We start from the raw sequence: 14,224 nt of genomic DNA, 5'->3' as shown, positions 1-14,224 counted from the left end.
CCATATTAATGATCATTAATAATATCATCAATACCGTTATAATTTCTGCGTTTCATTATATTTTTTTCAATATTAGTCATAACATGTAAAATGTTATAACTCAGTTAAAAGTATTATTTTTTTTTTGTTTTAGTTTTAGCTTGAAGTTCAAGTCTATGATGTTCTATCATAGAGTAGAGGGGTTTTTCTATGAGCCTGCATTGTTTTCTAACTATTCGTGCACATATTACATGGCGGTTTTCCATATGTGAGTGATGTTATGTCCTATTTTTCTCTTGAGTAGAGGTGGTAAAGTTGGTAAAGTTACTGTGTATGTTATGTCATGTCCTGTATAGGGGTGCCATGTCTTCTAGCTATTAGATAGCTGTTGATCCCCTTCTGTGATTCTATTTGACGGTCGTACAATAATACTATACAATAGAAGTTCACCCTTAGTACCAGGCACAGTGCTCTTGCCCGAAATTTCCTTGCTCCTGTTTACATATCGCTTCTTGTGTAATCATTTTCCTTGGAGCTCCTGACAGATTCTTGCCCCTTGCATCTCACCCAATGCTGCCTACAGCTACTGTAACTTTTCGCATATAGTCTGTTACATATTCCAACTATAAGCAACAGTCAATAACATTGATTCACACTTTAATCCACACAGTGATAGTTATGAGCATTAGATGTTATTACAGCTCTTAAAATATTAAAATATATATGTATTATTATAATGGGGTACCCGGTAACGTAGTTGGTTCAGGCGCTATGCTACAAGCCGGAAGGTTGCGGGTTCAAGTCCCGATGAATTCACTGATTTTTTTTTTTTTCAATTGACCTCATCCTTCCAGCCGCACTATGGCCCTGGAGTCGACTCAGCCTCTAACAGAAATGAGTACCAGGAATTAATTAAATAATTTTCCTGGGGAGTAAAGTGCGGTCGGCGCGTAGGGCTGACAACCTTACCGCCATCTTTGAGCCGATTGTCTAGGTAATGTGGGAACATCAACGTCTCACAAACTTATGGACCTTCACGGCCTGTTACAGGGATAACTTTACTTTACTTTATGCATTAATATAAGGCTACATATTTCGGCCATATAAGGCCATTTTCAGGGAACACTTCTATGAAGAATCCTAATGATGTTTTATTCTTCATATCTTTTATGTAGTGTGGCTGTCTCTCTGTAACGTATAACACAAAAATTAATAGTACAAAATTAGTAGGGGGCACTATGCTACAAGCCGGAAGGTCGCAGGTTCAAGTCCCGATGGGGTTATTGGATTTTTTCAATTGACCTAACACTTCCAGCCACTCTATGGCCCTGGGGTCGACTCAGCCTCTAACAGAAATGAGTACCAGGATTATTCTTGGGGGTAAAGGGCGTCCGGCGAGTAGGGCTGACAACCTTGCCGCCATCTGTAAGCCGATGGTCTAGAAAAAGTGGGAACCTCAACATCTCACAACCCTATGGGCCTCCACGTCCTATTACAGGGATATCTTTACTTTTTTTACAAAATTAGTAGAAATAATTTACATATGATTGATACCCACATCGAAGTGCATGAGCTTTACGATAGGTAGCAGCACACTCTATACCTAAAAAGATATGAGAGCAATCACGCCAAAAATCGATACAGTGAACGCAATGGCACACCAGCGAAATACGTAAACAGCCCTGTGAAACTCACACGTTATTGGTGGACATCTCTACGCAACCTACATTAACTAAATTCAAAATGGCCGAAAGGGCCGAGAGCACAATCGGTAAGAAGGTATGCTAACATAGCAACTATTTTGAGTGCTCCCCCGCCCAATGCTTTTTCGCTAGACTAGCAATTAAATACTTTTACAACCAGATCTCTTGTACTGCAGAGGTTCCCCCTCCCCAACCTATTTCTATTTTTGAACTGTGTTCGATATCACTAGTCAAGGAGGATGAGGTTGGCAGGTCATGTAGCACGAATAGGGGAGGCGAGAAATGCATGTAGGATATTGGTCAGAAAGCCAGTAGGAAAGAGACTGCTGGGAAGACCAAGATGTAGGTGGGTGGAAAATATTAAAATGTATCGCAGAGAGATAGGATGGTATGGATTGGATTGATCTGGCTCAGGATAGGGACAAGTGCGGGGGTCCATAAGAGAATGGGAAATTCTTGAGTGGCTGCACAATTGACAGCTTCTCAAGAAGGGCTCAGCTCCATAAGTAAGTTCAATATCACTTCACCCATATCCTTTGGGTTGGATTTGAGTGACATGCTATTAAACCTGGTCCCCCACCCTTGAAAAAAAAAACAACGGATTAAAAGCCCCTGCAGCTCTGGAGTACAAGAGATTAGGCTGCAAATTATTTATCTGGAGGAAGTTTCTCACCAGTGCCTGGAAAGTCATAACCTTTTTTCACATGAAACTTCTATTTAATTAAAGGCACTGAACATTATGAGCTGTAACATATGGAGTACTTGTATTTAGGAGAGCTGAAGCTGGGGAAACTTGAGAGAAAATTCAGTTTCCATCAGAGATACATAACTTACACTTGAAGACCATACAGAACACAGTTTTTCGGTTACATTTAAGTACGTATATTATAAATCATGTATTGTAAGCAACAATGCTCGTGTTCCCATTTATTATTATTTTCATTAGAATGATAGAATTCGAGATGTGAAATACACTCTTGTCAACAAGATTAAGAGTGCATTTAATGATATAAGAAAATCTGATATATTCATCTTCACCAGTTCAATACTGGGCAGAACAATATGGCGGAAATAATAACATATCTTAAAGAAATGTAATGAATACTGAAAATCTGGTATCCATCATCCAGTTCAGTATTGGATACGATTGTATAGCAGAAATTAATAATATATGTTAAAGAAATGCAATTACTATTGAAAATCTTATGTTCATGTTCACCAGTTCAGCACAGGTAGCATTATATGGCAAAAGCAAGAGAAGGAATACACCTATTACAACAGAAGTGAATAACAATGTAATGAAATGAAATAGGTAAAGAAATTACATAAATAGTCCTACCCACATTCAATCCTGATACTGATTCTGCTTCTCAGAGTTTCACACTGAGGTGGATAACCTGAACTTGGCAAGTCAATTATAAAGTAATGCCTCTTCATTCTTACCTATACATAAACAAGACCTATGTCTGTCAGAAAACAATTTCCCACACAATTCTCGATTGAAATGCAATTACTTTAAGATAACAACAGTAAGGAACCAAGGGCATGTCAGTCACAGGAGAGGAATACAAAGGGTATTTTGGTAGGATAAATTGAAGGATCTGTTGGGGATACAAATAGAATATTTAGATGGATGTTGGGAGAAATGGAGCCAAGGATTATTTTATTATTATTTTTATTGGGGTGAGAGACCACTTGGTACTTTGGCTAGTGGTAGCTTATTGTACCAATCCTAGATGATGGTGATTGTAGAGCAGTTGGTGGAACAGTGATTGGCAGGGGAAATGGAAGTACTTGGATAAAATCTGTCCAAGTTCCACGGTGTCCACCACAAATCCCACATGACGAGGTTTGGGAAGCTAGCACAAGAATAATGTAGTTGAGAATAAGGGGCAATGAGTTCTGTGACAGCAACGCAGTGAGGTCGCGTGTTTCATGAAATGGTAATTACTTTGGGCACTGAGCAGCTGTTTGAGGGAGTCGGCACAATGAACTTGGTCCTGACGTATGCCATCAATGTAGCATTCGGTACCTATAGGCAATAATGAATTTCATGGCCGTAAATGTACAGTTGGGCGGCTATAAGACGCAGTGGAGAATTTTCTGCGGCCAGGGATCATACAACAGTGTTTATAAGTTCAAATTAAAATTTCCGTTAGTATAATGAGGCCTGCTAGCACATTCTTGCAGAGAGAATAATCAGAGTTTCGGACGAAGGCGAAACGTTTACACCAAGAGAAAAGGAGTGCCACGCATTGTACAGCGTATGTATAAGTGAACCTCCCCACCCTTCAGAAATACTAGTGTATATCTAGGTGTTTGCTGCTGGCACCTATGTACACGTACATGCGACTGAGAGAAAGAAGGCCATGTTCTCAGAACGCTGCAGCGAGGTCTGGATGTGACTGAGACGCAGTGTGAGCTCTGGAACAAAAGAAATTAAATTTTATGTAAAGAGAGAGAGATCGGTTGGGTGTCATCTCATACTGAACGGACGAAGAACCCCCTTCGTGAGTCACGTACATCTGTATATTTTTCGGTAGGAGGATTAGATACAGAAATGATCGAATCCAGAGCCTTCACAACATTTACTAGAGCATGTCCTTCATTGAAAAGAGAGCGATTAAGCTCTAAGATGAAATGTACCGTCCACAGAGCATTATTTATGTCTCCTTACTTCTACACCACCAGAACATCTTTGGTACCGCTTTCTGCGGTCCTCCTTATATTCTACGACTTGGTTTATAGCTGCAGAAAAATCGTATTTATTTATTCACTTTTCAATTTATATTGACAAAAAACACCGTGGTCTAACGCGTCCCCATACTTCCAACTAGACAAATGAGACACTGCGAAATTTCAAGTGGGAAGTCCTCGAGCATCCTCCGTATAATCCGGACCTTGCCCCAAGCGACTTTCATTTGTTCGGCCCTCTTAAACATCATCTTTCGGCTGAACATTCTCCCGACGACGAAGCTGTAGAAAGGAAAGTCACTGCCTGGTTCTGACAGCAGCCCAAAGAATTTTATGCTGCTGGTTTTCAGGGGCTTGTGATATGATGGGACAAGTGCCTCAATGTACAGGGAGATTATGTTGAGAAATAAAAACATTTTTTCAAATCAGTACTCTTATTTGTCTAAGTTCTATATCCATTTGTAACTTACTTATTGTCTTGCCTACGTACATAACTGTACTTAGGATTTTAGTTCCAGTGATATCTCGAAGGAAACCATGTAATGTAACAAATCGAAAATTTGTGAAAATCATAAAAAAAATCTCATTAAAAAACTTATGGTCTCGGACCGCTGGCCTTCTCTATACAACGCCGGTGTCTTAATGCTAGACTACCAGAACTTCTAGGTCAGCGTATTCTGCGATCCTACTCATATTCTACGACTTGGTTTATAGCTGCAGAAAAATCGTATTTATTTATTCACTTTTCAATTTATATTGACAAAAGACACCGTTGTCTCGAACCAGGTACCTTCCCAATACTATACCAATGTCTTACCCATGTGCTACCAGATCTATACAAATTTGTTACCTTCACCTTCCTCATATAGTACGACTTGCTTCCTACATGCACAAATTTCTTAATTTTTTTTCTCACGAAAATAGTCGTGTCTTAGAACCACGTATATTCTAAACCAGTCGTGTCAAACACGTGGCCCCCACAGCCACACAGTGGGGCCCCTCACCTTTTAGAGGTAATAGATATTAAAATCAATATTAAAATTTTAGTATAAATATTTTTTTTAAAGACAAGAAGTCTCACGCAGACATAAATTAGCAGGCTGCAGGAAATTCAACGTTTTACTATTTCTAACATAATTTCTTGTGTAATCTCTCTTTTTACATATTGATAAGCTGTTTGATACTTGTCAAAAATGGCACTCTCTTGCTTTTTAAAAGTGTAAGAAATGTGACCTTAGGTAATTATATTGAAATTATTCCTAAATAATAAATAGAATTAAATTTCCTTGTATCAAAATCTAATGTATATATCTATTTTGAAGTGCGGCCCTGGACTATTATTTATAGGGCTGAGGTGGCCCTGTGTACAAGGTGAGTTTGATTTGCCCGTTCTAAACCATGTGCCAGTGCCTTACCAAAGGACCGCCACGATTATGATAAATATTCGCCTTCTTCTTCCACATATCCTACTGTTTCGTTTCTACCTTTACAGAATTCCTCTTTACTTCTTGCTTTGTTTAAAAGTCATTTTCCCACTGACGGTTGGCCAGTCAGTTTCTCTTAATTTAGAGCCCGTTCAGACGCTCATGACCAGACCTTAGTCTTGAAGTAAGGGCCACTGTTTGGCCTTTAATACGAATCCTTTCTGATGGCAAGACGGGTCTATCCCTTCTCACTTGTCATAGTCAATTACTTTCTATATTTCGTCCTTCCTCATCTAAACTACATGTCACGAACTCTACAACTAATCATGTATACTGCACATGGCTTTATTGGCAATATATGCCCCCTGTCAGTCCACGAGATTCTCTCTTATTTTCATTAGCTTACGCTAGACCGGCAATTTAGTCACCTCAACGATCATAAGCCTCACCGCCGCAAAATTTAATCCTCGTTTTCTGTCGGGCTTCGCCTTATCCTGTATTCCGAACATTTGCATTTTCACGATCTTCTATGGCTTCTGGTTGCTGACTGCTCTACGCCTTGGGATATTGGTGTTGTTGCGGAGAGCCTTGATTTCTAAGCGCTGCACTTTCGAAAGGTTGGTATTTGCCGCAAATCTCAAAGTAAGCATACGGTATTGCAGACATAAATAGTGCTCTGTGGACGGTACGTTTCATCTTAGAGCTTAATGGCTCACTTTTCAATGAAGGACATGCTCTAATAAATGTTGTGAAGGCTCTGGATTCGATCATTTCTGTATCTAATCCTCCTACCGAAAAATGTACAAATGTTGTACGTGACTCACGAAGGGGGTTCTTCGTCTGTTCAGTGTGAGATGACACCCAACCGATCTAACTCTCTTGACATAAAATTTAATTTCTTTTGTTCCAGCGCTCACACTGCGTCTCAATCACATCCAGACCTCGCTGCAGCGTTCTGAGAACATAGCCTTCTTTGCTCTCAGTCGCATATACATAGGTGCCAGCAGCAAACATCTAGATATACACTAATATTTTTGAGGGCGTGGGGACGTTCACTTATACATACGCTGTACAATGCGTGGCAATAAGGAGACATATTAGGGTACAGAAAAAGCATGCTCACACATGCAGACACCCTTCCATACATATGGGCACACTGTCATGTAGACAGTATTTAAGGCATAGGGAAAGTCAAATAGTAACAGACTTAGGCCAAAGAGAGATGCATGCACATACTGCACTTCTAGCATGACTATGGGGTGGGACAAATAGCCACATTCAATAATTATAGGCACAGGGGAAGGATTTAATATGATATGCCAGCCAAAGAGTGTAATGTGTTATGGGTTGAGAGAGATTCACACACTCAATTATAGGCATAACAGGGAAAAAGCAAAGAAAGACGCGAAAAAGCTGCATTATTGGCATAGGTAAGTAAAAAAGGTAAAAATGGTAAAGTTATCCCTGTAACAGGCCGTGAACGCCCATAGGATTGAGATGTCAAGGCTCCCACATTTTCTCTAGACAATCGGCTCACAGATGGTGGTAAGGTTGTCAGCCTTATGTGCCAGCCGCCCCTTGTCTATATGCAGTCCTTTAGGCAGCAATAGTGTAAGCCTATACAAGTTTGTATGTGCACGCCTCTACCTCTCAGTACAACACTGTATGAATGTATAGTGCATATATGCTTCTCAGTATTCCTATAATAATGAATCTACATTCTTCTGTCTGTGCCTACAGCAGTAGCTACACACCTCTCACTATGTTTATGGTAAAACATGTATACAATCTCCCTATGTCTATGTCTATTATGTCTCTCTTTATATCTACAGAATGTGTGGAGGTGGCAGAGGAGGAGGAGGACTGTCACTATTTCATATACCATATTGGTATAATATCTTTTGAGAAATAGGTGCATAGTTTACACTGAAGCCAAAACATCATCTCATAAATCATAGATTAGACTGAAGTGGCACTGGAATGGAGACTAATAATGTTTTCCTACATAACACAGGTTTCTTGAAGTTCGATGCTGCATACATGTAACAACATTTGCAGAAATATTAAGTCCCTGATTCTTGATCTCTCATTATTTATGCATAGTTCTGTTGGAATTATCTACTTCTTTATGCTCTACTTCTCAATGGACTAAAAATTTTAGTTATTAGGTTTTCTAAGACAAAAAATATGAAATAGAATCTGAGATTAAACAACTTATTTTCTTCTATGTATAACAAAGTTTTCTTTTGTTTTTATTCAGTATTTTTGGGACAGATTACTTGTGATGTTATCTTTTAGATAAAACGATAGTGAAGTGAATCCAAGTGATTCCCACTTTCTAAATGACATCAATGACTTGAGAAACAGGTAAGTGTAAAACACATTAGTACTATTTAGTGCTGAAGCCTGAATATACCACCTGTACATGTGAAAATGCTATATCCCATTTTGCAAAACTCTTTATCCCTCACAGCCCTGTGTGATTTAGTTTTATTATTAGGATATTCAGGTGTTGTATGACACAAACTCTGTCCTAAGTGCAACAATTTATTTTAGTTCTTTTGTCTTCTTTTCTTCTACACTACATGTTTCGGCCGTAAATGGCTATCATCAGGTGTATACTCTCACGTAGCTGTTACACTGCATGTAGTTTAAAATTTAAAAACACCAGCTTTCTTAATTGTTCACTTTTCTGTTGTTAATAGGTCCCGATATACCAGAATCCCCTTGCTGATATTTGTCAGATATGTATAAAATCTTGTTAATTTACATATATCAATTTGAATTTTGGTATTTTTAAAATCTTCAATTTAAATTTAAAATTCACAGGGATACCTGCTCTAGGTCTACAGTGCTGCAGCGGATACTTCTTGCTTTCAGCACTGTTCAGGTATTATTCTGTGTAGGCTCCCTGTGTGCGTGCTGCTGCTTATCTTTAATACGGGCCTTTAATCGCCTTTAATCTTTAATACGGATATTTATACCCAAAACATATAGTGTAGAAGAAAAGAAGACAAAAGAACTACAATAAATTGTTGGACTTAGAACGGAGTTTGTGTCATATATTGTGTAGAGTGTAACAGGATGCTTAAATATAATATTCAGGTGTTCCTTCAAAGAAGTTTTTGAAAGACCACAGACTGGCTGTTCTCACAAAGATTCTCTCAGTCCTTACAGGAAAATTATGGGATAGTGTACCTTAAAACAGACAAAACACACTTGTTTTGTCACTCCCTTCTCTCTACCATTCAGAGTAATCTTGCTGTGCTACTCTATATAACACATGCTGTTGAAAACATGTTACATGACCCAAGACTCCATTACTCCTGAGATGTATCCAGCTGAATAACTTTTTAAGCTTTGCACATAACCTCCAAAAATTAACATTCTGTCAGCAGAAAACTTACGTACATACACCATATACTAGGAAAACAGAAAATTTGGTTGGAAAAGTTGATTGAATAAGCCTACTTGGGAGAACAAAGAATTGCTGGGACAATAGCATAAATATTACCAAACTAGATTATAAGGTTAAGAATAAGACTGAACTTTTTACTATCTGGATCTGATGGATGCTTTCTGTCATAACTGAGATAAACTTTTTGTCACGATTCTTATTTCTTGAATAGCTGAATAATTTCTGAACTTGTAGGGAAAGATTTGTACTGATGAATTGAAATTCTGACTCTTGCCTCTTTGCTTCTTCAGATAATTCCTGGAATGATCATACTTTATTAACTGCTTGATTCCACTCTCAATATACATCTACGAATGCTTATAAAATTGCATTGCTCTCTAGTAGAAGCACACACCAAATCCTGAAAGAGAAAACATGACTGAAGAATACTTCACTGATACTACTACATGTGGCAGAGCATTCATCACTACTACAAACAGCAATATATGGTACAGAAACTTCTAGGTCTCTCCAAACTTGAATAAATGGACTGAAGAAGAATTAAATACTATAAATTACACAAAGGGATCAGGTTTGCTGAAGAGGGTCAGAACTACTTAATGTAGCAGTATGTAAAGGATGAAGGTGAAATGATTTGATGGAAATATGAAATTACTAGAAAGATAACAATAGTAATAAAAGCTTCAAGGTTGTTTATTGACTGATTTGGACTGCAGAGATGTGAGGTACTTATTTTTTACTGGTGACACATTTAAGTTACTTCTTCACTTATTGACATGACTTAGCTGAATCCAAGTTACCAGTTTTTGCATGTACCAATCCATCAATCGATGAAGATAATATCTGCGCAACAATCACATCCCCAAAGGAAATATACAATGTAAAATTTGGACACTTTTTCATATCTTCACTAGTTGCTTCCTCAGAAAACATACGTACACACGTTTTAACTCAAATAATGACAAAAATCTTTCTCATACAGTTCAACTTTCATAGACCTTAGTGACTCTTAGTTGTAATCACAACTAGTGCTGGAACTCTTTGGCAAACACACGATAATGGAACCATACTGTATGATTAATAAAATAAGGAAAAACACAAACACCTCTATGGTTTTGTAAATATGCTACATGTTGCTGATACAACAAGGTTCTCTTATGAAATAATGTGCTTCATACCGTTAACAAAGGTAATACCATTAACAGTAATGATACTAATAACAGAAATCTCATATGGTATTTATATTTGTATATACATATAAGTTATATCACACCTTTGTACAATATTTATCCTGATTGCGGTAACTAAGAGAGGTGAAGTAAGGTGCAGGAAACATATCGGTTCAGAGAAAAATTCTTCTGCACTGATTCTGTGCACAATTTTCTATTTATGAAGTAACGCAATCAGTGCAGAACACTGAATTACTAGTTATAAGCATTCATTTAAGCTACACATTTTGCACTGTCATGGAAGCATTTGTTTAGCTGAACTTTATGGGGTAAGAACCAACAGATGTCTGACAACTACAGTCAACTTAGAGATGATTGCAATGTGAAGAAGAGAAAAAGATAATGTCTGATGTCACTTCAGGTATGAGTAATTGAACAGAACTCTTTACCACTCTGTAAGAAGAGTATAAATTTATAGCTTCTAAGAATCAGTAAACTGAAAATATTTATAACTATGATGTCCGGTACTTTGGGATATGTTTCTTAATAAATTTTGTAAGATACAGATGCTCATCTACGTTTATAGCATGAAATTATATTAAGATGACTTACACAATATCAAATGGAAGTCATATAGATTAAATTTACTGGTAATACTGTGTAAAACAGGTGATTATGCATATCTTGACATTGATCTATATTGTCTCTTTTCCCTCAAAATAAAAATTAACCTTATTGGAATGTTTTGCAACATTCTTCTTATTTGTATGTGTGTGTGTGTAATGGCCAGGAAACTTAAAATAGAACAAGAAAGTCCACATGAATTGAAGGTTCTCGTAAGATTGACTATGAAGATTATTATCCGGATGAGAAGCCATGTAGTTTGAGAGATAGGTACTAACATTTTGGAGATCATGTTACCTCTGTATTCTTGGTGGAAGATGGAGTCAGAAGAGTCCTCCAGAATGTTGATACCTACCCGCCAGATTATACAGCACCTCACCCCAGCTTACAACTTCAAGAAAATCCATTCCAATATCGTCATCTGTATAAACAATATAGTAATACCAGGTTGTAATTTCATGTTATTGATTTCACTAGACAGTGTCATACGTGAAACCATAACGAAAATTATATTAGAAATCTGATAGACGAAAACCATTATTAAATGATGCTGTGATAAAGGCATTGGTAGTCTCATAGCACTGCGGATCTCATGTAAGCAAAGCTGATTGATTAATATTCTTAGAATTTAATGTGTATCACCCTTAAGAACTTTTCTGATACACTTCTGCTACATTAGGCACAACAAAATGATGCCTAAAAACCCCATAATATGGAACTTCATTGTGCTCTATGCATGCCCTCACGTCATAATGATTAATTTTACTAAGTGGAAATAACTGCATGTAATATAACACATAATGTAATATTCTGAAGTTTAAAATATTTCACAAACTCTCAAAATTTATTACTTAAATTAATGTCTGCAGATCTTTAGCATTTCAAGAAATGCTATTTCTTTGTATTCACAGCAGTGAGTTTTTAAATATATACTTACAAAAGTGCAACTCTGAAAGGTTCTCGGGATTGTAGAACACTGCATAATATTGTGCGAAACCGTTGTAGAAATGGTTCAGAATGCCAACATAAAAAAAAACAAGTGAAATAAAATAAATTCTTCTATTTGCAATGCAAAGGGAACATTGAGTATGCATATTGAGTTTACTAACAATTCCTATCTAAAGTTTCACTGGGGAACACATACATTTTAGTCATCATCCTACCTATTTTATTGTATACAATTCTAGTTATCTTCACTTTTACCATCTCCTGTGGATTTTACAAACTATAAAAGAACTTCTACAGCACATTATCAGAGAGAGCAAACTGTAACACCTTTTTAGGTAAGGAGTCATTCAGAAATCACAAAAATATTGATTTGCATCGATATTTCTTGTAACGGTTATTTTATCGGATTCTCTACAATATTTACAATAGAAACCATATTACATACCATAGCAAAGATGTTTTAAAACGACAGCAATTTAACAAACATTTTCAACCCATTCTGAACCTAATACTATGCTGCTAAAGCTCTACACAGTTTATGTTGTGTACTGAAATTGATGCAATACAAAATCCAGTATAACCTGTTTATGAACTTAAACGTCCTTTATTACCTGTGGCCAAATTGTGAGTGTACGAATGAAGACTTCCTTACTGCCACATGTTCAAAATTGTACCTAAAGTAGTAACCAGCTCTTCTCTTCTGGACAAAATGCATCACTATTCCTGAAGCAAAACTGACTTCAAGCCCACTTCTACCTTATTTTTCAAATGTGTCATATGTATCATGTTGATCACATTTGACATGATAATCAATATGTGATCTTGGTCAAGTACACTATTAATTTATTTTTAGTAATAGATTTTTTATTAAAAAGGCAATGTTACTGCCAGAAAAGAAGCACTGGTAATAAAGTTACCAATAAATTAAATTTCATGGTATGACTGTCAAAGGAATCACAAAATCTGAATATCAATGAAAATATTTATGATAATACAATCATTACAAAGCACACATACACGTGAAAACTTCTCAGATTCGTCTTACACATGCCACACAGTTTTAGGAAGATCTGCTCTCCTTGCGTTTTCAAAATGTCAAAACTTAATTTGAACAGTTTTAATTACATTCTTTTCTAAATTTTATGTGCCAAAAGAACATACAGGTTACTATGGCACAGAAGGTAAAGTTATACCTGTACTTAATTATACATATAATTGTAGAGGCCTTGCGATGAGCTGATCACCCGCCCAAGGAGTCCTACCGAATGTGTAAGATCTAGAAAAACCGAAGTGAACGGAGAAGTTCATGGAGGTAGGCCTAGGCCCACTGGGGCTATAGTGACAAGGAAAAAAAATACATATAATTAAGCACTACACCATGAGGGCATATTGAGGAGGGCAGATATAGCTCCACCAATCTTAATATTGGCACCAAATGTAACTGAGCGGTCAGCTCCATGCACTTGCCTCTTCACCACCGGGATCCTCCTGAGTATCAAGTTGAAAGGAGGGGCTGGGTGGGCCCCAGAGCCAGTCTGGACACTATGAGAAAGAGAAAAATCTCTTGCCCCTGTTGGGAATCAAAATCTGTTCATCCAGTCCCCTCAAGTCAGAGGTTGAGAAAGGCCAATTGAAATAAAATACTGTCACTGACACAATTTTGAATAAATTAATTTTGGTGCAGCCATTATAAAGGATATGTTTCCATTCCTTCATATTCACAGTCAAGCTATGAACAATATATTATCATGAATTTAATTTTAAATATATTTCAATGTCATATCTTTGCAAGCTCTCAGCATTTAGCCCACGTATACTACATCTCAGCTGACTTTAGTCCAGGCCTCCCTGTTGTGCTGAAAACATCTCTAAAGTTTATTTCCTTTATGCATTTTACATGCACAGATGCCTTCCAAGAGAAATATCAGTGATATTGGCAATGTCAGTGGAAGCACAAATACCATGAGAAGTGAAATAATCAATGCCTCACAAATCAGGGGTTTTCGTGTATGTATTCATAAAAGAAATGCTACATTATTGAATGGGATCTACTGTTTGAAAATAACGGAAATATGAATAAATTGTTCAAGGCAGTAACATAGCTCAGATATAATAGTTGCTGGCTTCTCACTGTGGCTGCCTGGGTTCGATCCTAGGAGAGGTCTTACAGGATTTGTGGTGGAAGGAATAGCAATGGGGCAGGTTTTCTCCAAGTCCTTGCTCCATATCCAGTAGTTATCCTCTCACTAACACTGCACAGGCAGC

Source organism: Cryptotermes secundus, unplaced genomic scaffold (genome assembly GCF_002891405.2).
Source record: "Cryptotermes secundus unplaced genomic scaffold, Csec_1.0 scaffold141, whole genome shotgun sequence".
In the NCBI taxonomy this organism is placed as follows: domain Eukaryota; kingdom Metazoa; phylum Arthropoda; class Insecta; order Blattodea; family Kalotermitidae; genus Cryptotermes; species Cryptotermes secundus.
This window is presented reverse-complemented; position numbering follows the sequence as displayed.